Source organism: Lactuca serriola, chromosome 1, assembly GCF_051521515.1.
Source record: "Lactuca serriola cultivar US96UC23 chromosome 1, Lser_US96UC23_V15, whole genome shotgun sequence".
NCBI lineage: Eukaryota > Viridiplantae > Streptophyta > Magnoliopsida > Asterales > Asteraceae > Lactuca > Lactuca serriola.
In genome coordinates, this window is record NC_136408.1 from 202,769,583 (window position 1) to 202,790,054 (window position 20,472).

The window sequence follows — 20,472 nt, forward strand, 5'->3', positions numbered from 1 at the left end:
GGCTCCGTTCCAAAAATACGAAAAGCATCAACCATGAACCGGAGGGCACCCGAGCATAGAAATAGCAAGAAAGAAAGGAAAAAAAGCAAAAAAACCGCACGTAAAATCTAAAAAAACGCAGGACTTCCCAGGGGGTCACCCATCCTAATACTACTCTCGCCCAAGCACGCTTAACTGCGGAGTTCTGATGGGATCCGGTGCATTAGTGCTGGTATGATCGCACCCGAAATACTATCCATGTTTATTGTTTTTATGTGTTACAAGACGCAGAACCTCCTTTATTTTGGTACGCGGGGCGTGGGACCCACGTGACCGATCGGCTCCGTTCCAAAAATACGAAAAGCATCAACCATGAACCGGAGGGCACCCGAGCATAGAAATAGCAAGAAAGAAAGGAAAAAAAGCAAAAAAACCGCACGTAAAATCTAAAAAAACGCAAACGGACAACGAAAAAGGGGGGGTGCAACACGAGGACTTCCCAGGGGGTCACCCATCCTAGTACTACTCTCGCCCAAGCACGCTTAACTGCGGAGTTCTGATGGGATCCGGTGCATTAGTGCTGGTATGATCGCACCCGAAATACTATCCATGTTTATTGTTTTTATGTGTTACAAGACGCAGAACCTCCTTTGTTTTGGTACGCGGGGCGTGGGACCCACGTGACCGATCGGCTCCGTTCCAAAAATACGAAAAGCATCAACCATGAACCGGAGGGCACCCGAGCATAGAAATAGCAAGAAAGAAAGGAAAAAAAGCAAAAAAACCGCACGTAAAATCTAAAAAAACGCAAACGGACAACGAAAAAGGGGGGTGCAACACGAGGACTTCCCAGGGGGTCACCCATCCTAGTACTACTCTCGCCCAAGCACGCTTAACTGCGGAGTTCTGATGGGATCCGGTGCATTAGTGCTGGTATGATCGCACCCGAAATACTATCCATGTTTATTGTTTTTATGTGTTACAAGACGCAGAACCTCCTTTGTTTTGGTACGCGGGGCGTGGGACCCACGTGACCGATCGGCTCCGTTCCAAAAATACGAAAAGCATCAACCATGAACCGGAGGGCACCCGAGCATAGAAATAGCAAGAAAGAAAGGAAAAAAAGCAAAAAAACCGCACGTAAAATCTAAAAAAACGCAGGACTTCCCAGGGGGTCACCCATCCTAATACTACTCTCGCCCAAGCACGCTTAACTGCGGAGTTCTGATGGGATCCGGTGCATTAGTGCTGGTATGATCGCACCCGAAATACTATCCATGTTTATTGTTTTTATGTGTTACAAGACGCAGAACCTCCTTTGTTTTGGTACGCGGGGCGTGGGACCCACGTGACCGATCGGCTCCGTTCCAAAAATACGAAAAGCATCAACCATGAACCGGAGGGCACCCGAGCATAGAAATAGCAAGAAAGAAAGGAAAAAAAGCAAAAAAACCGCACGTAAAATCTAAAAAAACGCAAACGGACAACGAAAAAGGGGGGGTGCAACACGAGGACTTCCCAGGGGGTCACCCATCCTAGTACTACTCTCGCCCAAGCACGCTTAACTGCGGAGTTCTGATGGGATCCGGTGCATTAGTGCTGGTATGATCGCACCCGAAATACTATCCATGTTTATTGTTTTTATGTGTTACAAGACGCAGAACCTCCTTTGTTTTGGTACGCGGGGCGTGGGACCCACGTGACCGATCGGCTCCGTTCCAAAAATACGAAAAGCATCAACCATGAACCGGAGGGCACCCGAGCATAGAAATAGCAAGAAAGAAAGGAAAAAAAGCAAAAAAACCGCACGTAAAATCTAAAAAAACGCAAACGGACAACGAAAAAGGGGGGGTGCAACACGAGGACTTCCCAGGGGGTCACCCATCCTAGTACTACTCTCGCCCAAGCACGCTTAACTGCGGAGTTCTGATGGGATCCGGTGCATTAGTGCTGGTATGATCGCACCCGAAATACTATCCATGTTTATTGTTTTTATGTGTTACAAGACGCAGAACCTCCTTTGTTTTGGTACGCGGGGCGTGGGACCCACGTGACCGATCGGCTCCGTTCCAAAAATACGAAAAGCATCAACCATGAACCGGAGGGCACCCGAGCATAGAAATAGCAAGAAAGAAAGGAAAAAAAGCAAAAAAACCGCACGTAAAATCTAAAAAAACGCAAACGGACAACGAAAAAGGGGGGTGCAACACGAGGACTTCCCAGGGGGTCACCCATCCTAGTACTACTCTCGCCCAAGCACGCTTAACTGCGGAGTTCTGATGGGATCCGGTGCATTAGTGCTGGTATGATCGCACCCGAAATACTATCCATGTTTATTGTTTTTATGTGTTACAAGACGCAGAACCTCCTTTGTTTTGGTACGCGGGGCGTGGGACCCACGTGACCGATCGGCTCCGTTCCAAAAATACGAAAAGCATCAACCATGAACCGGAGGGCACCCGAGCATAGAAATAGCAAGAAAGAAAGGAAAAAAAGCAAAAAAACCGCACGTAAAATCTAAAAAAACGCAGGACTTCCCAGGGGGTCACCCATCCTAATACTACTCTCGCCCAAGCACGCTTAACTGCGGAGTTCTGATGGGATCCGGTGCATTAGTGCTGGTATGATCGCACCCGAAATACTATCCATGTTTATTGTTTTTATGTGTTACAAGACGCAGAACCTCCTTTGTTTTGGTACGCGGGGCGTGGGACCCACGTGACCGATCGGCTCCGTTCCAAAAATACGAAAAGCATCAACCATGAACCGGAGGGCACCCGAGCATAGAAATAGCAAGAAAGAAAGGAAAAAAAGCAAAAAAACCGCACGTAAAATCTAAAAAAACGCAAACGGACAACGAAAAAGGGGGGTGCAACACGAGGACTTCCCAGGGGGTCACCCATCCTAGTACTACTCTCGCCCAAGCACGCTTAACTGCGGAGTTCTGATGGGATCCGGTGCATTAGTGCTGGTATGATCGCACCCGAAATACTATCCATGTTTATTGTTTTTATGTGTTACAAGACGCAGAACCTCCTTTGTTTTGGTACGCGGGGCGTGGGACCCACGTGACCGATCGGCTCCGTTCCAAAAATACGAAAAGCATCAACCATGAACCGGAGGGCACCCGAGCATAGAAATAGCAAGAAAGAAAGGAAAAAAAGCAAAAAAACCGCACGTAAAATCTAAAAAAACGCAAACGGACAACGAAAAAGGGGGGTGCAACACGAGGACTTCCCAGGGGGTCACCCATCCTAGTACTACTCTCGCCCAAGCACGCTTAACTGCGGAGTTCTGATGGGATCCGGTGCATTAGTGCTGGTATGATCGCACCCGAAATACTATCCATGTTTATTGTTTTTATGTGTTACAAGACGCAGAACCTCCTTTGTTTTGGTACGCGGGGCGTGGGACCCACGTGACCGATCGGCTCCGTTCCAAAAATACGAAAAGCATCAACCATGAACCGGAGGGCACCCGAGCATAGAAATAGCAAGAAAGAAAGGAAAAAAAGCAAAAAAACCGCACGTAAAATCTAAAAAAACGCAAACGGACAACGAAAAAGAGGGGTGCAACACGAGGACTTCCCAGGGGGTCACCCATCCTAGTACTACTCTCGCCCAAGCACGCTTAACTGCGGAGTTCTGATGGGATCCGGTGCATTAGTGCTGGTATGATCGCACCCGAAATACTATCCATGTTTATTGTTTTTATGTGTTACAAGACGCAGAACCTCCTTTGTTTTGGTACGCGGGGCGTGGGACCCACGTGACCGATCGGCTCCGTTCCAAAAATACGAAAAGCATCAACCATGAACCGGAGGGCACCCGAGCATAGAAATAGCAAGAAAGAAAGGAAAAAAAGCAAAAAAACCGCACGTAAAATCTAAAAAAACGCAGGACTTCCCAGGGGGTCACCCATCCTAATACTACTCTCGCCCAAGCACGCTTAACTGCGGAGTTCTGATGGGATCCGGTGCATTAGTGCTGGTATGATCGCACCCGAAATACTATCCATGTTTATTGTTTTTATGTGTTACAAGACGCAGAACCTCCTTTGTTTTGGTACGCGGGGCGTGGGACCCACGTGACCGATCGGCTCCGTTCCAAAAATACGAAAAGCATCAACCATGAACCGGAGGGCACCCGAGCATAGAAATAGCAAGAAAGAAAGGAAAAAAAGCAAAAAAACCGCACGTAAAATCTAAAAAAACGCAAACGGACAACGAAAAAGGGGGGTGCAACACGAGGACTTCCCAGGGGGTCACCCATCCTAGTACTACTCTCGCCCAAGCACGCTTAACTGCGGAGTTCTGATGGGATCCGGGGCATTAGTGCTGGTATGATCGCACCCAAAATACTATCCATGTTTATTGTTTTTATGTGTTACAAGACGCAGAACCTCCTTTGTTTTGGTACGCGGGGCGTGGGACCCACGTGACCGATCGGCTCCGTTCCAAAAATACGAAAAGCATCAACCATGAACCGGAGGGCACCCGAGCATAGAAATAGCAAGAAAGAAAGGAAAAAAAGCAAAAAAACCGCACGTAAAATCTAAAAAAACGCAGGACTTCCCAGGGGGTCACCCATCCTAATACTACTCTCGCCCAAGCACGCTTAACTGCGGAGTTCTGATGGGATCCGGTGCATTAGTGCTGGTATGATCGCACCCGAAATACTATCCATGTTTATTGTTTTTATGTGTTACAAGACGCAGAACCTCCTTTGTTTTGGTACGCGGGGCGTGGGACCCACGTGACCGATCGGCTCCGTTCCAAAAATACGAAAAGCATCAACCATGAACCGGAGGGCACCCGAGCATAGAAATAGCAAGAAAGAAAGGAAAAAAAGCAAAAAAACCGCACGTAAAATCTAAAAAAACGCAAACGGACAACGAAAAAGAGGGGTGCAACACGAGGACTTCCCAGGGGGTCACCCATCCTAGTACTACTCTCGCCCAAGCACGCTTAACTGCGGAGTTCTGATGGGATCCGGTGCATTAGTGCTGGTATGATCGCACCCGAAATACTATCCATGTTTATTGTTTTTATGTGTTACAAGACGCAGAACCTCCTTTGTTTTGGTACGCGGGGCGTGGGACCCACGTGACCGATCGGCTCCGTTCCAAAAATACGAAAAGCATCAACCATGAACCGGAGGGCACCCGAGCATAGAAATAGCAAGAAAGAAAGGAAAAAAAGCAAAAAAACCGCACGTAAAATCTAAAAAAACGCAGGACTTCCCAGGGGGTCACCCATCCTAATACTACTCTCGCCCAAGCACGCTTAACTGCGGAGTTCTGATGGGATCCGGTGCATTAGTGCTGGTATGATCGCACCCGAAATACTATCCATGTTTATTGTTTTTATGTGTTACAAGACGCAGAACCTCCTTTATTTTGGTACGCGGGGCGTGGGACCCACGTGACCGATCGGCTCCGTTCCAAAAATACGAAAAGCATCAACCATGAACCGGAGGGCACCCGAGCATAGAAATAACAAGAAAGAAAGGAAAAAAAGCAAAAAAACCGCACGTAAAATCTAAAAAAACGCAAACGGACAACGAAAAAGGGGGGGTGCAACACGAGGACTTCCCAGGGGGTCACCCATCCTAGTACTACTCTCGCCCAAGCACGCTTAACTGCGGAGTTCTGATGGGATCCGGTGCATTAGTGCTGGTATGATCGCACCCGAAATACTATCCATGTTTATTGTTTTTATGTGTTACAAGACGCAGAACCTCCTTTGTTTTGGTACGCGGGGCGTGGGACCCACGTGACCGATCGGCTCCGTTCCAAAAATACGAAAAGCATCAACCATGAACCGGAGGGCACCCGAGCATAGAAATAGCAAGAAAGAAAGGAAAAAAAGCAAAAAAACCGCACGTAAAATCTAAAAAAACGCAAACGGACAACGAAAAAGGGGGGTGCAACACGAGGACTTCCCAGGGGGTCACCCATCCTAGTACTACTCTCGCCCAAGCACGCTTAACTGCGGAGTTCTGATGGGATCCGGTGCATTAGTGCTGGTATGATCGCACCCGAAATACTATCCATGTTTATTGTTTTTATGTGTTACAAGACGCAGAACCTCCTTTGTTTTGGTACGCGGGGCGTGGGACCCACGTGACCGATCGGCTCCGTTCCAAAAATACGAAAAGCATCAACCATGAACCGGAGGGCACCCGAGCATAGAAATAGCAAGAAAGAAAGGAAAAAAAGCAAAAAAACCGCACGTAAAATCTAAAAAAACGCAGGACTTCCCAGGGGGTCACCCATCCTAATACTACTCTCGCCCAAGCACGCTTAACTGCGGAGTTCTGATGGGATCCGGTGCATTAGTGCTGGTATGATCGCACCCGAAATACTATCCATGTTTATTGTTTTTATGTGTTACAAGACGCAGAACCTCCTTTGTTTTGGTACGCGGGGCGTGGGACCCACGTGACCGATCGGCTCCGTTCCAAAAATACGAAAAGCATCAACCATGAACCGGAGGGCACCCGAGCATAGAAATAGCAAGAAAGAAAGGAAAAAAAGCAAAAAAACCGCACGTAAAATCTAAAAAAACGCAAACGGACAACGAAAAAGGGGGGTGCAACACGAGGACTTCCCAGGGGGTCACCCATCCTAGTACTACTCTCGCCCAAGCACGCTTAACTGCGGAGTTCTGATGGGATCCGGTGCATTAGTGCTGGTATGATCGCACCCGAAATACTATCCATGTTTATTGTTTTTATGTGTTACAAGACGCAGAACCTCCTTTGTTTTGGTACGCGGGGCGTGGGACCCACGTGACCGATCGGCTCCGTTCCAAAAATACGAAAAGCATCAACCATGAACCGGAGGGCACCCGAGCATAGAAATAGCAAGAAAGAAAGGAAAAAAAGCAAAAAAACCGCACGTAAAATCTAAAAAAACGCAAACGGACAACGAAAAAGGGGGGGTGCAACACGAGGACTTCCCAGGGGGTCACCCATCCTAGTACTACTCTCGCCCAAGCACGCTTAACTGCGGAGTTCTGATGGGATCCGGTGCATTAGTGCTGGTATGATCGCACCCGAAATACTATCCATGTTTATTGTTTTTATGTGTTACAAGACGCAGAACCTCCTTTGTTTTGGTACGCGGGGCGTGGGACCCACGTGACCGATCGGCTCCGTTCCAAAAATACGAAAAGCATCAACCATGAACCGGAGGGCACCCGAGCATAGAAATAGCAAGAAAGAAAGGAAAAAAAGCAAAAAAACCGCACGTAAAATCTAAAAAAACGCAAACGGACAACGAAAAAGGGGGGTGCAACACGAGGACTTCCCAGGGGGTCACCCATCCTAGTACTACTCTCGCCCAAGCACGCTTAACTGCGGAGTTCTGATGGGATCCGGTGCATTAGTGCTGGTATGATCGCACCCGAAATACTATCCATGTTTATTGTTTTTATGTGTTACAAGACGCAGAACCTCCTTTGTTTTGGTACGCGGGGCGTGGGACCCACGTGACCGATCGGCTCCGTTCCAAAAATACGAAAAGCATCAACCATGAACCGGAGGGCACCCGAGCATAGAAATAGCAAGAAAGAAAGGAAAAAAAGCAAAAAAACCGCACGTAAAATCTAAAAAAACGCAGGACTTCCCAGGGGGTCACCCATCCTAATACTACTCTCGCCCAAGCACGCTTAACTGCGGAGTTCTGATGGGATCCGGTGCATTAGTGCTGGTATGATCGCACCCGAAATACTATCCATGTTTATTGTTTTTATGTGTTACAAGACGCAGAACCTCCTTTGTTTTGGTACGCGGGGCGTGGGACCCACGTGACCGATCGGCTCCGTTCCAAAAATACGAAAAGCATCAACCATGAACCGGAGGGCACCCGAGCATAGAAATAGCAAGAAAGAAAGGAAAAAAAGCAAAAAAACCGCACGTAAAATCTAAAAAAACGCAAACGGACAACGAAAAAGAGGGGTGCAACACGAGGACTTCCCAGGGGGTCACCCATCCTAGTACTACTCTCGCCCAAGCACGCTTAACTGCGGAGTTCTGATGGGATCCGGTGCATTAGTGCTGGTATGATCGCACCCGAAATACTATCCATGTTTATTGTTTTTATGTGTTACAAGACGCAGAACCTCCTTTGTTTTGGTACGCGGGGCGTGGGACCCACGTGACCGATCGGCTCCGTTCCAAAAATACGAAAAGCATCAACCATGAACCGGAGGGCACCCGAGCATAGAAATAGCAAGAAAGAAAGGAAAAAAAGCAAAAAAACCGCACGTAAAATCTAAAAAAACGCAGGACTTCCCAGGGGGTCACCCATCCTAATACTACTCTCGCCCAAGCACGCTTAACTGCGGAGTTCTGATGGGATCCGGTGCATTAGTGCTGGTATGATCGCACCCGAAATACTATCCATGTTTATTGTTTTTATGTGTTACAAGACGCAGAACCTCCTTTATTTTGGTACGCGGGGCGTGGGACCCACGTGACCGATCGGCTCCGTTCCAAAAATACGAAAAGCATCAACCATGAACCGGAGGGCACCCGAGCATAGAAATAACAAGAAAGAAAGGAAAAAAAGCAAAAAAACCGCACGTAAAATCTAAAAAAACGCAAACGGACAACGAAAAAGGGGGGGTGCAACACGAGGACTTCCCAGGGGGTCACCCATCCTAGTACTACTCTCGCCCAAGCACGCTTAACTGCGGAGTTCTGATGGGATCCGGTGCATTAGTGCTGGTATGATCGCACCCGAAATACTATCCATGTTTATTGTTTTTATGTGTTACAAGACGCAGAACCTCCTTTGTTTTGGTACGCGGGGCGTGGGACCCACGTGACCGATCGGCTCCGTTCCAAAAATACGAAAAGCATCAACCATGAACCGGAGGGCACCCGAGCATAGAAATAGCAAGAAAGAAAGGAAAAAAAGCAAAAAAACCGCACGTAAAATCTAAAAAAACGCAAACGGACAACGAAAAAGGGGGGTGCAACACGAGGACTTCCCAGGGGGTCACCCATCCTAGTACTACTCTCGCCCAAGCACGCTTAACTGCGGAGTTCTGATGGGATCCGGTGCATTAGTGCTGGTATGATCGCACCCGAAATACTATCCATGTTTATTGTTTTTATGTGTTACAAGACGCAGAACCTCCTTTGTTTTGGTACGCGGGGCGTGGGACCCACGTGACCGATCGGCTCCGTTCCAAAAATACGAAAAGCATCAACCATGAACCGGAGGGCACCCGAGCATAGAAATAGCAAGAAAGAAAGGAAAAAAAGCAAAAAAACCGCACGTAAAATCTAAAAAAACGCAGGACTTCCCAGGGGGTCACCCATCCTAATACTACTCTCGCCCAAGCACGCTTAACTGCGGAGTTCTGATGGGATCCGGTGCATTAGTGCTGGTATGATCGCACCCGAAATACTATCCATGTTTATTGTTTTTATGTGTTACAAGACGCAGAACCTCCTTTGTTTTGGTACGCGGGGCGTGGGACCCACGTGACCGATCGGCTCCGTTCCAAAAATACGAAAAGCATCAACCATGAACCGGAGGGCACCCGAGCATAGAAATAGCAAGAAAGAAAGGAAAAAAAGCAAAAAAACCGCACGTAAAATCTAAAAAAACGCAAACGGACAACGAAAAAGGGGGGTGCAACACGAGGACTTCCCAGGGGGTCACCCATCCTAGTACTACTCTCGCCCAAGCACGCTTAACTGCGGAGTTCTGATGGGATCCGGTGCATTAGTGCTGGTATGATCGCACCCGAAATACTATCCATGTTTATTGTTTTTATGTGTTACAAGACGCAGAACCTCCTTTGTTTTGGTACGCGGGGCGTGGGACCCACGTGACCGATCGGCTCCGTTCCAAAAATACGAAAAGCATCAACCATGAACCGGAGGGCACCCGAGCATAGAAATAGCAAGAAAGAAAGGAAAAAAAGCAAAAAAACCGCACGTAAAATCTAAAAAAACGCAAACGGACAACGAAAAAGGGGGGGTGCAACACGAGGACTTCCCAGGGGGTCACCCATCCTAGTACTACTCTCGCCCAAGCACGCTTAACTGCGGAGTTCTGATGGGATCCGGTGCATTAGTGCTGGTATGATCGCACCCGAAATACTATCCATGTTTATTGTTTTTATGTGTTACAAGACGCAGAACCTCCTTTGTTTTGGTACGCGGGGCGTGGGACCCACGTGACCGATCGGCTCCGTTCCAAAAATACGAAAAGCATCAACCATGAACCGGAGGGCACCCGAGCATAGAAATAGCAAGAAAGAAAGGAAAAAAAGCAAAAAAACCGCACGTAAAATCTAAAAAAACGCAAACGGACAACGAAAAAGGGGGGTGCAACACGAGGACTTCCCAGGGGGTCACCCATCCTAGTACTACTCTCGCCCAAGCACGCTTAACTGCGGAGTTCTGATGGGATCCGGTGCATTAGTGCTGGTATGATCGCACCCGAAATACTATCCATGTTTATTGTTTTTATGTGTTACAAGACGCAGAACCTCCTTTGTTTTGGTACGCGGGGCGTGGGACCCACGTGACCGATCGGCTCCGTTCCAAAAATACGAAAAGCATCAACCATGAACCGGAGGGCACCCGAGCATAGAAATAGCAAGAAAGGAAGGAAAAAAAGCAAAAAAACCGCACGTAAAATCTAAAAAAACGCAGGACTTCCCAGGGGGTCACCCATCCTAATACTACTCTCGCCCAAGCACGCTTAACTGCGGAGTTCTGATGGGATCCGGTGCATTAGTGCTGGTATGATCGCACCCGAAATACTATCCATGTTTATTGTTTTTATGTGTTACAAGACGCAGAACCTCCTTTGTTTTGGTACGCGGGGCGTGGGACCCACGTGACCGATCGGCTCCGTTCCAAAAATACGAAAAGCATCAACCATGAACCGGAGGGCACCCGAGCATAGAAATAGCAAGAAAGAAAGGAAAAAAAGCAAAAAAACCGCACGTAAAATCTAAAAAAACGCAAACGGACAACGAAAAAGAGGGGTGCAACACGAGGACTTCCCAGGGGGTCACCCATCCTAGTACTACTCTCGCCCAAGCACGCTTAACTGCGGAGTTCTGATGGGATTCGGTGCATTAGTGCTGGTATGATCGCACCCGAAATACTATCCATGTTTATTGTTTTTATGTGTTACAAGATGCAGAACCTCCTTTGTTTTGGTACGCGGGGCGTGGGACCCACGTGACCGATCGGCTCCGTTCCAAAAATACGAAAAGCATCAACCATGAACCGGAGGGCACCCGAGCATAGAAATAGCAAGAAAGAAAGGAAAAAAAGCAAAAAAACCGCACGTAAAATCTAAAAAAACGGAGGACTTCCCAGGGGGTCACCCATCCTAATACTACTCTCGCCCAAGCACGCTTAACTGCGGAGTTCTGATGGGATCCGGTGCATTAGTGCTGGTATGATCGCACCCGAAATACTATCCATGTTTATTGTTTTTATGTGTTACAAGACGCAGAACCTCCTTTGTTTTGGTACGCGGGGCGTGGGACCCACGTGACCGATCGGCTCCGTTCCAAAAATACGAAAAGCATCAACCATGAACCGGAGGGCACCCGAGCATAGAAATAGCAAGAAAGAAAGGAAAAAAAGCAAAAAAACCGCACGTAAAATCTAAAAAAAGGCAAACGGACAACGAAAAAGAGGGGTGCAACACGAGGACTTCCCAGGGGGTCACCCATCCTAGTACTACTCTCGCCCAAGCACGCTTAACTGCGGAGTTCTGATGGGATCCGGTGCATTAGTGCTGGTATGATCGCACCCGAAATACTATCCATGTTTATTGTTTTTATGTGTTACAAGACGCAGAACCTCCTTTGTTTTGGTACGCGGGGCGTGGGACCCACGTGACCGATCGGCTCCGTTCCAAAAATACGAAAAGCATCAACCATGAACCGGAGGGCACCCGAGCATAGAAATAGCAAGAAAGAAAGGAAAAAAAGCAAAAAAACCGCACGTAAAATCTAAAAAAACGCAGGACTTCCCAGGGGGTCACCCATCCTAATACTACTCTCGCCCAAGCACGCTTAACTGCGGAGTTCTGATGGGATCCGGTGCATTAGTGCTGGTATGATCGCACCCGAAATACTATCCATGTTTATTGTTTTTATGTGTTACAAGACGCAGAACCTCCTTTATTTTGGTACGCGGGGCGTGGGACCCACGTGACCGATCGGCTCCGTTCCAAAAATACGAAAAGCATCAACCATGAACCGGAGGGCACCCGAGCATAGAAATAGCAAGAAAGAAAGGAAAAAAAGCAAAAAAACCGCACGTAAAATCTAAAAAAACGCAAACGGACAACGAAAAAGGGGGGGGTGCAACACGAGGACTTCCCAGGGGGTCACCCATCCTAGTACTACTCTCGCCCAAGCACGCTTAACTGCGGAGTTCTGATGGGATCCGGTGCATTAGTGCTGGTATGATCGCACCCGAAATACTATCCATGTTTATTGTTTTTATGTGTTACAAGACGCAGAACCTCCTTTGTTTTGGTACGCGGGGCGTGGGACCCACGTGACCGATCGGCTCCGTTCCAAAAATACGAAAAGCATCAACCATGAACCGGAGGGCACCCGAGCATAGAAATAGCAAGAAAGAAAGGAAAAAAAGCAAAAAAACCGCACGTAAAATCTAAAAAAACGCAAACGGACAACGAAAAAGGGGGGTGCAACACGAGGACTTCCCAGGGGGTCACCCATCCTAGTACTACTCTCGCCCAAGCACGCTTAACTGCGGAGTTCTGATGGGATCCGGTGCATTAGTGCTGGTATGATCGCACCCGAAATACTATCCATGTTTATTGTTTTTATGTGTTACAAGACGCAGAACCTCCTTTGTTTTGGTACGCGGGGCGTGGGACCCACGTGACCGATCGGCTCCGTTCCAAAAATACGAAAAGCATCAACCATGAACCGGAGGGCACCCGAGCATAGAAATAGCAAGAAAGAAAGGAAAAATAGCAAAAAAACCGCACGTAAAATCTAAAAAAACGCAGGACTTCCCAGGGGGTCACCCATCCTAATACTACTCTCGCCCAAGCACGCTTAACTGCGGAGTTCTGATGGGATCCGGTGCATTAGTGCTGGTATGATCGCACCCGAAATACTATCCATGTTTATTGTTTTTATGTGTTACAAGACGCAGAACCTCCTTTGTTTTGGTACGCGGGGCGTGGGACCCACGTGACCGATCGGCTCCGTTCCAAAAATACGAAAAGCATCAACCATGAACCGGAGGGCACCCGAGCATAGAAATAGCAAGAAAGAAAGGAAAAAAAGCAAAAAAACCGCACGTAAAATCTAAAAAAACGCAAACGGACAACGAAAAAGGGGGGTGCAACACGAGGACTTCCCAGGGGGTCACCCATCCTAGTACTACTCTCGCCCAAGCACGCTTAACTGCGGAGTTCTGATGGGATCCGGTGCATTAGTGCTGGTATGATCGCACCCGAAATACTATCCATGTTTATTGTTTTTATGTGTTACAAGACGCAGAACCTCCTTTGTTTTGGTACGCGGGGCGTGGGACCCACGTGACCGATCGGCTCCGTTCCAAAAATACGAAAAGCATCAACCATGAACCGGAGGGCACCCGAGCATAGAAATAGCAAGAAAGAAAGGAAAAAAAGCAAAAAAACCGCACGTAAAATCTAAAAAAACGCAAACGGACAACGAAAAAGGGGGGGTGCAACACGAGGACTTCCCAGGGGGTCACCCATCCTAGTACTACTCTCGCCCAAGCACGCTTAACTGCGGAGTTCTGATGGGATCCGGTGCATTAGTGCTGGTATGATCGCACCCGAAATACTATCCATGTTTATTGTTTTTATGTGTTACAAGACGCAGAACCTCCTTTGTTTTGGTACGCGGGGCGTGGGACCCACGTGACCGATCGGCTCCGTTCCAAAAATACGAAAAGCATCAACCATGAACCGGAGGGCACCCGAGCATAGAAATAGCAAGAAAGAAAGGAAAAAAAGCAAAAAAACCGCACGTAAAATCTAAAAAAACGCAAACGGACAACGAAAAAGAGGGGTGCAACACGAGGACTTCCCAGGGGGTCACCCATCCTAGTACTACTCTCGCCCAAGCACGCTTAACTGCGGAGTTCTGATGGGATCCGGTGCATTAGTGCTGGTATGATCGCACCCGAAATACTATCCATGTTTATTGTTTTTATGTGTTACAAGACGCAGAACCTCCTTTGTTTTGGTACGCGGGGCGTGGGACCCACGTGACCGATCGGCTCCGTTCCAAAAATACGAAAAGCATCAACCATGAACCGGAGGGCACCCGAGCATAGAAATAGCAAGAAAGAAAGGAAAAAAAGCAAAAAAACCGCACGTAAAATCTAAAAAAACGCAGGACTTCCCAGGGGGTCACCCATCCTAATACTACTCTCGCCCAAGCACGCTTAACTGCGGAGTTCTGATGGGATCCGGTGCATTAGTGCTGGTATGATCGCACCCGAAATACTATCCATGTTTATTGTTTTTATGTGTTACAAGACGCAGAACCTCCTTTATTTTGGTACGCGGGGCGTGGGACCCACGTGACCGATCGGCTCCGTTCCAAAAATACGAAAAGCATCAACCATGAACCGGAGGGCACCCGAGCATAGAAATAGCAAGAAAGAAAGGAAAAAAAGCAAAAAAACCGCACGTAAAATCTAAAAAAACGCAAACGGACAACGAAAAAGGGGGGGTGCAACACGAGGACTTCCCAGGGGGTCACCCATCCTAGTACTACTCTCGCCCAAGCACGCTTAACTGCGGAGTTCTGATGGGATCCGGTGCATTAGTGCTGGTATGATCGCACCCGAAATACTATCCATGTTTATTGTTTTTATGTGTTACAAGACGCAGAACCTCCTTTGTTTTGGTACGCGGGGCGTGGGACCCACGTGACCGATCGGCTCCGTTCCAAAAATACGAAAAGCATCAACCATGAACCGGAGGGCACCCGAGCATAGAAATAGCAAGAAAGAAAGGAAAAAAAGCAAAAAAACCGCACGTAAAATCTAAAAAAACGCAAACGGACAACGAAAAAGGGGGGTGCAACACGAGGACTTCCCAGGGGGTCACCCATCCTAGTACTACTCTCGCCCAAGCACGCTTAACTGCGGAGTTCTGATGGGATCCGGTGCATTAGTGCTGGTATGATCGCACCCGAAATACTATCCATGTTTATTGTTTTTATGTGTTACAAGACGCAGAACCTCCTTTGTTTTGGTACGCGGGGCGTGGGACCCACGTGACCGATCGGCTCCGTTCCAAAAATACGAAAAGCATCAACCATGAACCGGAGGGCACCCGAGCATAGAAATAGCAAGAAAGAAAGGAAAAAAAGCAAAAAAACCGCACGTAAAATCTAAAAAAACGCAGGACTTCCCAGGGGGTCACCCATCCTAATACTACTCTCGCCCAAGCACGCTTAACTGCGGAGTTCTGATGGGATCCGGTGCATTAGTGCTGGTATGATCGCACCCGAAATACTATCCATGTTTATTGTTTTTATGTGTTACAAGACGCAGAACCTCCTTTGTTTTGGTACGCGGGGCGTGGGACCCACGTGACCGATCGGCTCCGTTCCAAAAATACGAAAAGCATCAACCATGAACCGGAGGGCACCCGAGCATAGAAATAGCAAGAAAGAAAGGAAAAAAAGCAAAAAAACCGCACGTAAAATCTAAAAAAACGCAAACGGACAACGAAAAAGGGGGGTGCAACACGAGGACTTCCCAGGGGGTCACCCATCCTAGTACTACTCTCGCCCAAGCACGCTTAACTGCGGAGTTCTGATGGGATCCGGTGCATTAGTGCTGGTATGATCGCACCCGAAATACTATCCATGTTTATTGTTTTTATGTGTTACAAGACGCAGAACCTCCTTTGTTTTGGTACGCGGGGCGTGGGACCCACGTGACCGATCGGCTCCGTTCCAAAAATACGAAAAGCATCAACCATGAACCGGAGGGCACCCGAGCATAGAAATAGCAAGAAAGAAAGGAAAAAAAGCAAAAAAACCGCACGTAAAATCTAAAAAAACGCAAACGGACAACGAAAAAGGGGGGGTGCAACACGAGGACTTCCCAGGGGGTCACCCATCCTAGTACTACTCTCGCCCAAGCACGCTTAACTGCGGAGTTCTGATGGGATCCGGTGCATTAGTGCTGGTATGATCGCACCCGAAATACTATCCATGTTTATTGTTTTTATGTGTTACAAGACGCAGAACCTCCTTTGTTTTGGTACGCGGGGCGTGGGACCCACGTGACCGATCGGCTCCGTTCCAAAAATACGAAAAGCATCAACCATGAACCGGAGGGCACCCGAGCATAGAAATAGCAAGAAAGAAAGGAAAAAAAGCAAAAAAACCGCACGTAAAATCTAAAAAAACGCAAACGGACAACGAAAAAGGGGGGTGCAACACGAGGACTTCCCAGGGGGTCACCCATCCTAGTACTACTCTCGCCCAAGCACGCTTAACTGCGGAGTTCTGATGGGATCCGGTGCATTAGTGCTGGTATGATCGCACCCGAAATACTATCCATGTTTATTGTTTTTATGTGTTACAAGACGCAGAACCTCCTTTGTTTTGGTACGCGGGGCGTGGGACCCACGTGACCGATCGGCTCCGTTCCAAAAATACGAAAAGCATCAACCATGAACCGGAGGGCACCCGAGCATAGAAATAGCAAGAAAGGAAGGAAAAAAAGCAAAAAAACCGCACGTAAAATCTAAAAAAACGCAGGACTTCCCAGGGGGTCACCCATCCTAATACTACTCTCGCCCAAGCACGCTTACCTGCGGAGTTCTGATGGGATCCGGTGCATTAGTGCTGGTATGATCGCACCCGAAATACTATCCATGTTTATTGTTTTTATGTGTTACAAGACGCAGAACCTCCTTTGTTTTGGTACGCGGGGCGTGGGACCCACGTGACCGATCGGCTCCGTTCCAAAAATACGAAAAGCATCAACCATGAACCGGAGGGCACCCGAGCATAGAAATAGCAAGAAAGAAAGGAAAAAAAGCAAAAAAACCGCACGTAAAATCTAAAAAAACGCAAACGGACAACGAAAAAGAGGGGTGCAACACGAGGACTTCCCAGGGGGTCACCCATCCTAGTACTACTCTCGCCCAAGCACGCTTAACTGCGGAGTTCTGATGGGATTCGGTGCATTAGTGCTGGTATGATCGCACCCGAAATACTATCCATGTTTATTGTTTTTATGTGTTACAAGACGCAGAACCTCCTTTGTTTTGGTACGCGGGGCGTGGGACCCACGTGACCGATCGGCTCCGTTCCAAAAATACGAAAAGCATCAACCATGAACCGGAGGGCACCCGAGCATAGAAATAGCAAGAAAGAAAGGAAAAAAAGCAAAAAAACCGCACGTAAAATCTAAAAAAACGCAGGACTTCCCAGGGGGTCACCCATCCTAATACTACTCTCGCCCAAGCACGCTTAACTGCGGAGTTCTGATGGGATCCGGTGCATTAGTGCTGGTATGATCGCACCCGAAATACTATCCATGTTTATTGTTTTTATGTGTTACAAGACGCAGAACCTCCTTTGTTTTGGTACGCGGGGCGTGGGACCCACGTGACCGATCGGCTCCGTTCCAAAAATACGAAAAGCATCAACCATGAACCGGAGGGCACCCGAGCATAGAAATAGCAAGAAAGAAAGGAAAAAAAGCAAAAAAACCGCACGTAAAATCTAAAAAAACGCAAACGGACAACGAAAAAGGGGGGGTGCAACACGAGGACTTCCCAGGGGGTCACCCATCCTAGTACTACTCTCGCCCAAGCACGCTTAACTGCGGAGTTCTGATGGGATCCGGTGCATTAGTGCTGGTATGATCGCACCCGAAATACTATCCATGTTTATTGTTTTTATGTGTTACAAGACGCAGAACCTCCTTTGTTTTGGTACGCGGGGCGTGGGACCCACGTGACCGATCGGCTCCGTTCCAAAAATACGAAAAGCATCAACCATGAACCGGAGGGCACCCGAGCATAGAAATAGCAAGAAAGAAAGGAAAAAAAGCAAAAAAACCGCACGTAAAATCTAAAAAAACGCAAACGGACAACGAAAAAGGGGGGTGCAACACGAGGACTTCCCAGGGGGTCACCCATCCTAGTACTACTCTCGCCCAAGCACGCTTAACTGCGGAGTTCTGATGGGATCCGGTGCATTAGTGCTGGTATGATCGCACCCGAAATACTATCCATGTTTATTGTTTTTATGTGTTACAAGACGCAGAACCTCCTTTGTTTTGGTACGCGGGGCGTGGGACCCACGTGACCGATCGGCTCCGTTCCAAAAATACGAAAAGCATCAACCATGAACCGGAGGGCACCCGAGCATAGAAATAGCAAGAAAGAAAGGAAAAAAAGCAAAAAAACCGCACGTAAAATCTAAAAAAACGCAAACGGACAACGAAAAAGGGGGGTGCAACACGAGGACTTCCCAGGGGGTCACCCATCCTAGTACTACTCTCGCCCAAGCACGCTTAACTGCGGAGTTCTGATGGGATCCGGTGCATTAGTGCTGGTATGATCGCACCCGAAATACTATCCATGTTTATTGTTTTTATGTGTTACAAGACGCAGAACCTCCTTTGTTTTGGTACGCGGGGCGTGGGACCCACGTGACCGATCGGCTCCGTTCCAAAAATACGAAAAGCATCAACCATGAACCGGAGGGCACCCGAGCATAGAAATAGCAAGAAAGAAAGGAAAAAAAGCAAAAAAACCGCACGTAAAATCTAAAAAAACGCAGGACTTCCCAGGGGGTCACCCATCCTAATACTACTCTCGCCCAAGCACGCTTAACTGCGGAGTTCTGATGGGATCCGGTGCATTAGTGCTGGTATGATCGCACCCGAAATACTATCCATGTTTATTGTTTTTATGTGTTACAAGACGCAGAACCTCCTTTGTTTTGGTACGCGGGGCGTGGGACCCACGTGACCGATCGGCTCCGTTCCAAAAATACGAAAAGCATCAACCATGAACCGGAGGGCACCCGAGCATAGAAATAGCAAGAAAGAAAGGAAAAAAAGCAAAAAAACCGCACGTAAAATCTAAAAAAACGCAAACGGACAACGAAAAAGAGGGGTGCAACACGAGGACTTCCCAGGGGGTCACCCATCCTAGTACTACTCTCGCCCAAGCACGCTTAACTGCGGAGTTCTGATGGGATCCGGTGCATTAGTGCTGGTATGATCGCACCCGAAATACTATCCATGTTTATTGTTTTTATGTGTTACAAGACGCAGAACCTCCTTTGTTTTGGTACGCGGGGCGTGGGACCCACGTGACCGATCGGCTCCGTTCCAAAAATACGAAAAGCATCAACCATGAACCGGAGGGCACCCGAGCATAGAAATAGCAAGAAAGAAAGGAAAAAAAGCAAAAAAACCGCACGTAAAATCTAAAAAAACGCAGGACTTCCCAGGGGGTCACCCATCCTAATACTACTCTCGCCCAAGCACGCTTAACTGCGGAGTTCTGATGGGATCCGGTGCATTAGTGCTGGTATGATCGCACCCGAAATACTATCCATGTTTATTGTTTTTATGTGTTACAAGACGCAGAACCTCCTTTATTTTGGTACGCGGGGCGTGGGACCCACGTGACCGATCGGCTCCGTTCCAAAAATACGAAAAGCATCAACCATGAACCGGAGGGCACCCGAGCATAGAAATAGCAAGAAAGAAAGGAAAAAAAGCAAAAAAACCGCACGTAAAATCTAAAAAAACGCAAACGGACAACGAAAAAGGGGGGGTGCAACACGAGGACTTCCCAGGGGGTCACCCATCCTAGTACTACTCTCGCCCAAGCACGCTTAACTGCGGAGTTCTGATGGGATCCGGTGCATTAGTGCTGGTATGATCGCACCCGAAATACTATCCATGTTTATTGTTTTTATGTGTTACAAGACGCAGAACCTCCTTTGTTTTGGTACGCGGGGCGTGGGACCCACGTGACCGATCGGCTCCGTTCCAAAAATACGAAAAGCATCAACCATGAACCGGAGGGCACCCGAGCATAGAAATAGCAAGAAAGAAAGGAAAAAAAGCAAAAAAACCGCACGTAAAATCTAAAAAAACGCAAACGGACAACGAAAAAGGGGGGTGCAACACGAGGACTTCCCAGGGGGTCACCCATCCTAGTACTACTCTCGCCCAAGCACGCTTAACTGCGGAGTTCTGATGGGATCCGGTGCATTAGTGCTGGTATGATCGCACCCGAAATACTATCCATGTTTATTGTTTTTATGTGTTACAAGACGCAGAACCTCCTTTGTTTTGGTACGCGGGGCGTGGGACCCACGTGACCGATCGGCTCCGTTCCAAAAATACGAAAAGCATCAACCATGAACCGGAGGGCACCCGAGCATAGAAATAGCAAGAAAGAAAGGAAAAAAAGCAAAAAAACCGC

At 48.0% G+C, this 20,472-nt stretch overlaps 40 non-coding genes and 20 pseudogenes across 40 annotated transcripts; all 60 read right to left on the reverse strand.

Annotated features, from left to right (window-relative positions):
• Positions 1-107: 107 nt before the first annotated feature.
• On the reverse strand, positions 108-225 carry LOC145079835 (5S ribosomal RNA; annotated as a pseudogene).
• Positions 226-457: 232 nt separating this feature from the next.
• On the reverse strand, positions 458-576 carry LOC145083463 (5S ribosomal RNA). Its single transcript, XR_013697938.1, has one exon. It is a non-coding gene; the product is annotated as a 5S ribosomal RNA (ribosomal RNA).
• Positions 577-807: 231 nt separating this feature from the next.
• On the reverse strand, positions 808-926 carry LOC145083475 (5S ribosomal RNA). The gene has a single exon (XR_013697949.1). It is a non-coding gene; the product is annotated as a 5S ribosomal RNA (ribosomal RNA).
• A 200-nt stretch (positions 927-1,126) lies between these two features.
• LOC145079837 (5S ribosomal RNA) lies at positions 1,127-1,244 on the reverse strand (annotated as a pseudogene).
• Positions 1,245-1,476: 232 nt separating this feature from the next.
• On the reverse strand, positions 1,477-1,595 carry LOC145083486 (5S ribosomal RNA). Its single transcript, XR_013697960.1, has one exon. It is a non-coding gene; the product is annotated as a 5S ribosomal RNA (ribosomal RNA).
• A 232-nt stretch (positions 1,596-1,827) lies between these two features.
• LOC145083498 (5S ribosomal RNA) lies at positions 1,828-1,946 on the reverse strand. The gene has a single exon (XR_013697971.1). It is a non-coding gene; the product is annotated as a 5S ribosomal RNA (ribosomal RNA).
• A 231-nt stretch (positions 1,947-2,177) lies between these two features.
• LOC145083509 (5S ribosomal RNA) lies at positions 2,178-2,296 on the reverse strand. Its single transcript, XR_013697982.1, has one exon. It is a non-coding gene; the product is annotated as a 5S ribosomal RNA (ribosomal RNA).
• A 200-nt stretch (positions 2,297-2,496) lies between these two features.
• On the reverse strand, positions 2,497-2,614 carry LOC145079839 (5S ribosomal RNA; annotated as a pseudogene).
• Positions 2,615-2,845: 231 nt separating this feature from the next.
• Positions 2,846-2,964, reverse strand: LOC145083523 (5S ribosomal RNA). The gene has a single exon (XR_013697994.1). It is a non-coding gene; the product is annotated as a 5S ribosomal RNA (ribosomal RNA).
• Positions 2,965-3,195: 231 nt separating this feature from the next.
• Positions 3,196-3,314, reverse strand: LOC145083534 (5S ribosomal RNA). Its single transcript, XR_013698005.1, has one exon. It is a non-coding gene; the product is annotated as a 5S ribosomal RNA (ribosomal RNA).
• A 231-nt stretch (positions 3,315-3,545) lies between these two features.
• Positions 3,546-3,664, reverse strand: LOC145083546 (5S ribosomal RNA). The gene has a single exon (XR_013698016.1). It is a non-coding gene; the product is annotated as a 5S ribosomal RNA (ribosomal RNA).
• Positions 3,665-3,864: 200 nt separating this feature from the next.
• LOC145079840 (5S ribosomal RNA) lies at positions 3,865-3,982 on the reverse strand (annotated as a pseudogene).
• A 231-nt stretch (positions 3,983-4,213) lies between these two features.
• On the reverse strand, positions 4,214-4,332 carry LOC145083723 (5S ribosomal RNA). The gene has a single exon (XR_013698186.1). It is a non-coding gene; the product is annotated as a 5S ribosomal RNA (ribosomal RNA).
• Positions 4,333-4,532: 200 nt separating this feature from the next.
• LOC145079841 (5S ribosomal RNA) lies at positions 4,533-4,650 on the reverse strand (annotated as a pseudogene).
• A 231-nt stretch (positions 4,651-4,881) lies between these two features.
• On the reverse strand, positions 4,882-5,000 carry LOC145083557 (5S ribosomal RNA). Its single transcript, XR_013698027.1, has one exon. It is a non-coding gene; the product is annotated as a 5S ribosomal RNA (ribosomal RNA).
• A 200-nt stretch (positions 5,001-5,200) lies between these two features.
• Positions 5,201-5,318, reverse strand: LOC145079842 (5S ribosomal RNA; annotated as a pseudogene).
• Positions 5,319-5,550: 232 nt separating this feature from the next.
• LOC145083568 (5S ribosomal RNA) lies at positions 5,551-5,669 on the reverse strand. Its single transcript, XR_013698038.1, has one exon. It is a non-coding gene; the product is annotated as a 5S ribosomal RNA (ribosomal RNA).
• Positions 5,670-5,900: 231 nt separating this feature from the next.
• On the reverse strand, positions 5,901-6,019 carry LOC145083579 (5S ribosomal RNA). The gene has a single exon (XR_013698049.1). It is a non-coding gene; the product is annotated as a 5S ribosomal RNA (ribosomal RNA).
• Positions 6,020-6,219: 200 nt separating this feature from the next.
• On the reverse strand, positions 6,220-6,337 carry LOC145079843 (5S ribosomal RNA; annotated as a pseudogene).
• Positions 6,338-6,568: 231 nt separating this feature from the next.
• Positions 6,569-6,687, reverse strand: LOC145083591 (5S ribosomal RNA). The gene has a single exon (XR_013698060.1). It is a non-coding gene; the product is annotated as a 5S ribosomal RNA (ribosomal RNA).
• Positions 6,688-6,919: 232 nt separating this feature from the next.
• On the reverse strand, positions 6,920-7,038 carry LOC145083603 (5S ribosomal RNA). The gene has a single exon (XR_013698071.1). It is a non-coding gene; the product is annotated as a 5S ribosomal RNA (ribosomal RNA).
• A 231-nt stretch (positions 7,039-7,269) lies between these two features.
• On the reverse strand, positions 7,270-7,388 carry LOC145083614 (5S ribosomal RNA). Its single transcript, XR_013698082.1, has one exon. It is a non-coding gene; the product is annotated as a 5S ribosomal RNA (ribosomal RNA).
• Positions 7,389-7,588: 200 nt separating this feature from the next.
• LOC145079844 (5S ribosomal RNA) lies at positions 7,589-7,706 on the reverse strand (annotated as a pseudogene).
• Positions 7,707-7,937: 231 nt separating this feature from the next.
• On the reverse strand, positions 7,938-8,056 carry LOC145083626 (5S ribosomal RNA). The gene has a single exon (XR_013698095.1). It is a non-coding gene; the product is annotated as a 5S ribosomal RNA (ribosomal RNA).
• A 200-nt stretch (positions 8,057-8,256) lies between these two features.
• On the reverse strand, positions 8,257-8,374 carry LOC145079845 (5S ribosomal RNA; annotated as a pseudogene).
• A 232-nt stretch (positions 8,375-8,606) lies between these two features.
• LOC145083639 (5S ribosomal RNA) lies at positions 8,607-8,725 on the reverse strand. Its single transcript, XR_013698107.1, has one exon. It is a non-coding gene; the product is annotated as a 5S ribosomal RNA (ribosomal RNA).
• A 231-nt stretch (positions 8,726-8,956) lies between these two features.
• On the reverse strand, positions 8,957-9,075 carry LOC145083650 (5S ribosomal RNA). Its single transcript, XR_013698118.1, has one exon. It is a non-coding gene; the product is annotated as a 5S ribosomal RNA (ribosomal RNA).
• Positions 9,076-9,275: 200 nt separating this feature from the next.
• LOC145079846 (5S ribosomal RNA) lies at positions 9,276-9,393 on the reverse strand (annotated as a pseudogene).
• A 231-nt stretch (positions 9,394-9,624) lies between these two features.
• LOC145083662 (5S ribosomal RNA) lies at positions 9,625-9,743 on the reverse strand. Its single transcript, XR_013698129.1, has one exon. It is a non-coding gene; the product is annotated as a 5S ribosomal RNA (ribosomal RNA).
• A 232-nt stretch (positions 9,744-9,975) lies between these two features.
• LOC145083674 (5S ribosomal RNA) lies at positions 9,976-10,094 on the reverse strand. Its single transcript, XR_013698140.1, has one exon. It is a non-coding gene; the product is annotated as a 5S ribosomal RNA (ribosomal RNA).
• A 231-nt stretch (positions 10,095-10,325) lies between these two features.
• On the reverse strand, positions 10,326-10,444 carry LOC145083687 (5S ribosomal RNA). The gene has a single exon (XR_013698151.1). It is a non-coding gene; the product is annotated as a 5S ribosomal RNA (ribosomal RNA).
• Positions 10,445-10,644: 200 nt separating this feature from the next.
• LOC145079847 (5S ribosomal RNA) lies at positions 10,645-10,762 on the reverse strand (annotated as a pseudogene).
• Positions 10,763-10,993: 231 nt separating this feature from the next.
• LOC145084739 (5S ribosomal RNA) lies at positions 10,994-11,112 on the reverse strand. Its single transcript, XR_013699171.1, has one exon. It is a non-coding gene; the product is annotated as a 5S ribosomal RNA (ribosomal RNA).
• A 197-nt stretch (positions 11,113-11,309) lies between these two features.
• LOC145079918 (5S ribosomal RNA) lies at positions 11,310-11,430 on the reverse strand (annotated as a pseudogene).
• A 231-nt stretch (positions 11,431-11,661) lies between these two features.
• On the reverse strand, positions 11,662-11,780 carry LOC145083698 (5S ribosomal RNA). The gene has a single exon (XR_013698162.1). It is a non-coding gene; the product is annotated as a 5S ribosomal RNA (ribosomal RNA).
• Positions 11,781-11,980: 200 nt separating this feature from the next.
• Positions 11,981-12,098, reverse strand: LOC145079848 (5S ribosomal RNA; annotated as a pseudogene).
• A 233-nt stretch (positions 12,099-12,331) lies between these two features.
• LOC145083710 (5S ribosomal RNA) lies at positions 12,332-12,450 on the reverse strand. Its single transcript, XR_013698173.1, has one exon. It is a non-coding gene; the product is annotated as a 5S ribosomal RNA (ribosomal RNA).
• A 231-nt stretch (positions 12,451-12,681) lies between these two features.
• On the reverse strand, positions 12,682-12,800 carry LOC145083722 (5S ribosomal RNA). The gene has a single exon (XR_013698184.1). It is a non-coding gene; the product is annotated as a 5S ribosomal RNA (ribosomal RNA).
• Positions 12,801-13,000: 200 nt separating this feature from the next.
• Positions 13,001-13,118, reverse strand: LOC145079850 (5S ribosomal RNA; annotated as a pseudogene).
• A 231-nt stretch (positions 13,119-13,349) lies between these two features.
• Positions 13,350-13,468, reverse strand: LOC145083734 (5S ribosomal RNA). Its single transcript, XR_013698196.1, has one exon. It is a non-coding gene; the product is annotated as a 5S ribosomal RNA (ribosomal RNA).
• Positions 13,469-13,700: 232 nt separating this feature from the next.
• Positions 13,701-13,819, reverse strand: LOC145083746 (5S ribosomal RNA). The gene has a single exon (XR_013698207.1). It is a non-coding gene; the product is annotated as a 5S ribosomal RNA (ribosomal RNA).
• Positions 13,820-14,050: 231 nt separating this feature from the next.
• On the reverse strand, positions 14,051-14,169 carry LOC145083758 (5S ribosomal RNA). Its single transcript, XR_013698219.1, has one exon. It is a non-coding gene; the product is annotated as a 5S ribosomal RNA (ribosomal RNA).
• A 200-nt stretch (positions 14,170-14,369) lies between these two features.
• Positions 14,370-14,487, reverse strand: LOC145079851 (5S ribosomal RNA; annotated as a pseudogene).
• Positions 14,488-14,719: 232 nt separating this feature from the next.
• Positions 14,720-14,838, reverse strand: LOC145083769 (5S ribosomal RNA). Its single transcript, XR_013698230.1, has one exon. It is a non-coding gene; the product is annotated as a 5S ribosomal RNA (ribosomal RNA).
• A 231-nt stretch (positions 14,839-15,069) lies between these two features.
• Positions 15,070-15,188, reverse strand: LOC145083780 (5S ribosomal RNA). Its single transcript, XR_013698241.1, has one exon. It is a non-coding gene; the product is annotated as a 5S ribosomal RNA (ribosomal RNA).
• A 200-nt stretch (positions 15,189-15,388) lies between these two features.
• Positions 15,389-15,506, reverse strand: LOC145079853 (5S ribosomal RNA; annotated as a pseudogene).
• Positions 15,507-15,737: 231 nt separating this feature from the next.
• Positions 15,738-15,856, reverse strand: LOC145083792 (5S ribosomal RNA). Its single transcript, XR_013698252.1, has one exon. It is a non-coding gene; the product is annotated as a 5S ribosomal RNA (ribosomal RNA).
• A 232-nt stretch (positions 15,857-16,088) lies between these two features.
• On the reverse strand, positions 16,089-16,207 carry LOC145083803 (5S ribosomal RNA). The gene has a single exon (XR_013698263.1). It is a non-coding gene; the product is annotated as a 5S ribosomal RNA (ribosomal RNA).
• A 231-nt stretch (positions 16,208-16,438) lies between these two features.
• Positions 16,439-16,557, reverse strand: LOC145083814 (5S ribosomal RNA). Its single transcript, XR_013698274.1, has one exon. It is a non-coding gene; the product is annotated as a 5S ribosomal RNA (ribosomal RNA).
• Positions 16,558-16,757: 200 nt separating this feature from the next.
• On the reverse strand, positions 16,758-16,875 carry LOC145080187 (5S ribosomal RNA; annotated as a pseudogene).
• A 231-nt stretch (positions 16,876-17,106) lies between these two features.
• On the reverse strand, positions 17,107-17,225 carry LOC145084740 (5S ribosomal RNA). Its single transcript, XR_013699172.1, has one exon. It is a non-coding gene; the product is annotated as a 5S ribosomal RNA (ribosomal RNA).
• A 200-nt stretch (positions 17,226-17,425) lies between these two features.
• On the reverse strand, positions 17,426-17,543 carry LOC145079854 (5S ribosomal RNA; annotated as a pseudogene).
• Positions 17,544-17,775: 232 nt separating this feature from the next.
• Positions 17,776-17,894, reverse strand: LOC145083826 (5S ribosomal RNA). The gene has a single exon (XR_013698285.1). It is a non-coding gene; the product is annotated as a 5S ribosomal RNA (ribosomal RNA).
• Positions 17,895-18,125: 231 nt separating this feature from the next.
• Positions 18,126-18,244, reverse strand: LOC145083838 (5S ribosomal RNA). The gene has a single exon (XR_013698297.1). It is a non-coding gene; the product is annotated as a 5S ribosomal RNA (ribosomal RNA).
• Positions 18,245-18,475: 231 nt separating this feature from the next.
• On the reverse strand, positions 18,476-18,594 carry LOC145083850 (5S ribosomal RNA). Its single transcript, XR_013698308.1, has one exon. It is a non-coding gene; the product is annotated as a 5S ribosomal RNA (ribosomal RNA).
• Positions 18,595-18,794: 200 nt separating this feature from the next.
• On the reverse strand, positions 18,795-18,912 carry LOC145079855 (5S ribosomal RNA; annotated as a pseudogene).
• A 231-nt stretch (positions 18,913-19,143) lies between these two features.
• Positions 19,144-19,262, reverse strand: LOC145083862 (5S ribosomal RNA). The gene has a single exon (XR_013698319.1). It is a non-coding gene; the product is annotated as a 5S ribosomal RNA (ribosomal RNA).
• A 200-nt stretch (positions 19,263-19,462) lies between these two features.
• LOC145079857 (5S ribosomal RNA) lies at positions 19,463-19,580 on the reverse strand (annotated as a pseudogene).
• Positions 19,581-19,812: 232 nt separating this feature from the next.
• On the reverse strand, positions 19,813-19,931 carry LOC145083874 (5S ribosomal RNA). The gene has a single exon (XR_013698333.1). It is a non-coding gene; the product is annotated as a 5S ribosomal RNA (ribosomal RNA).
• Positions 19,932-20,162: 231 nt separating this feature from the next.
• LOC145083885 (5S ribosomal RNA) lies at positions 20,163-20,281 on the reverse strand. Its single transcript, XR_013698347.1, has one exon. It is a non-coding gene; the product is annotated as a 5S ribosomal RNA (ribosomal RNA).
• Positions 20,282-20,472: the final 191 nt, after the last annotated feature.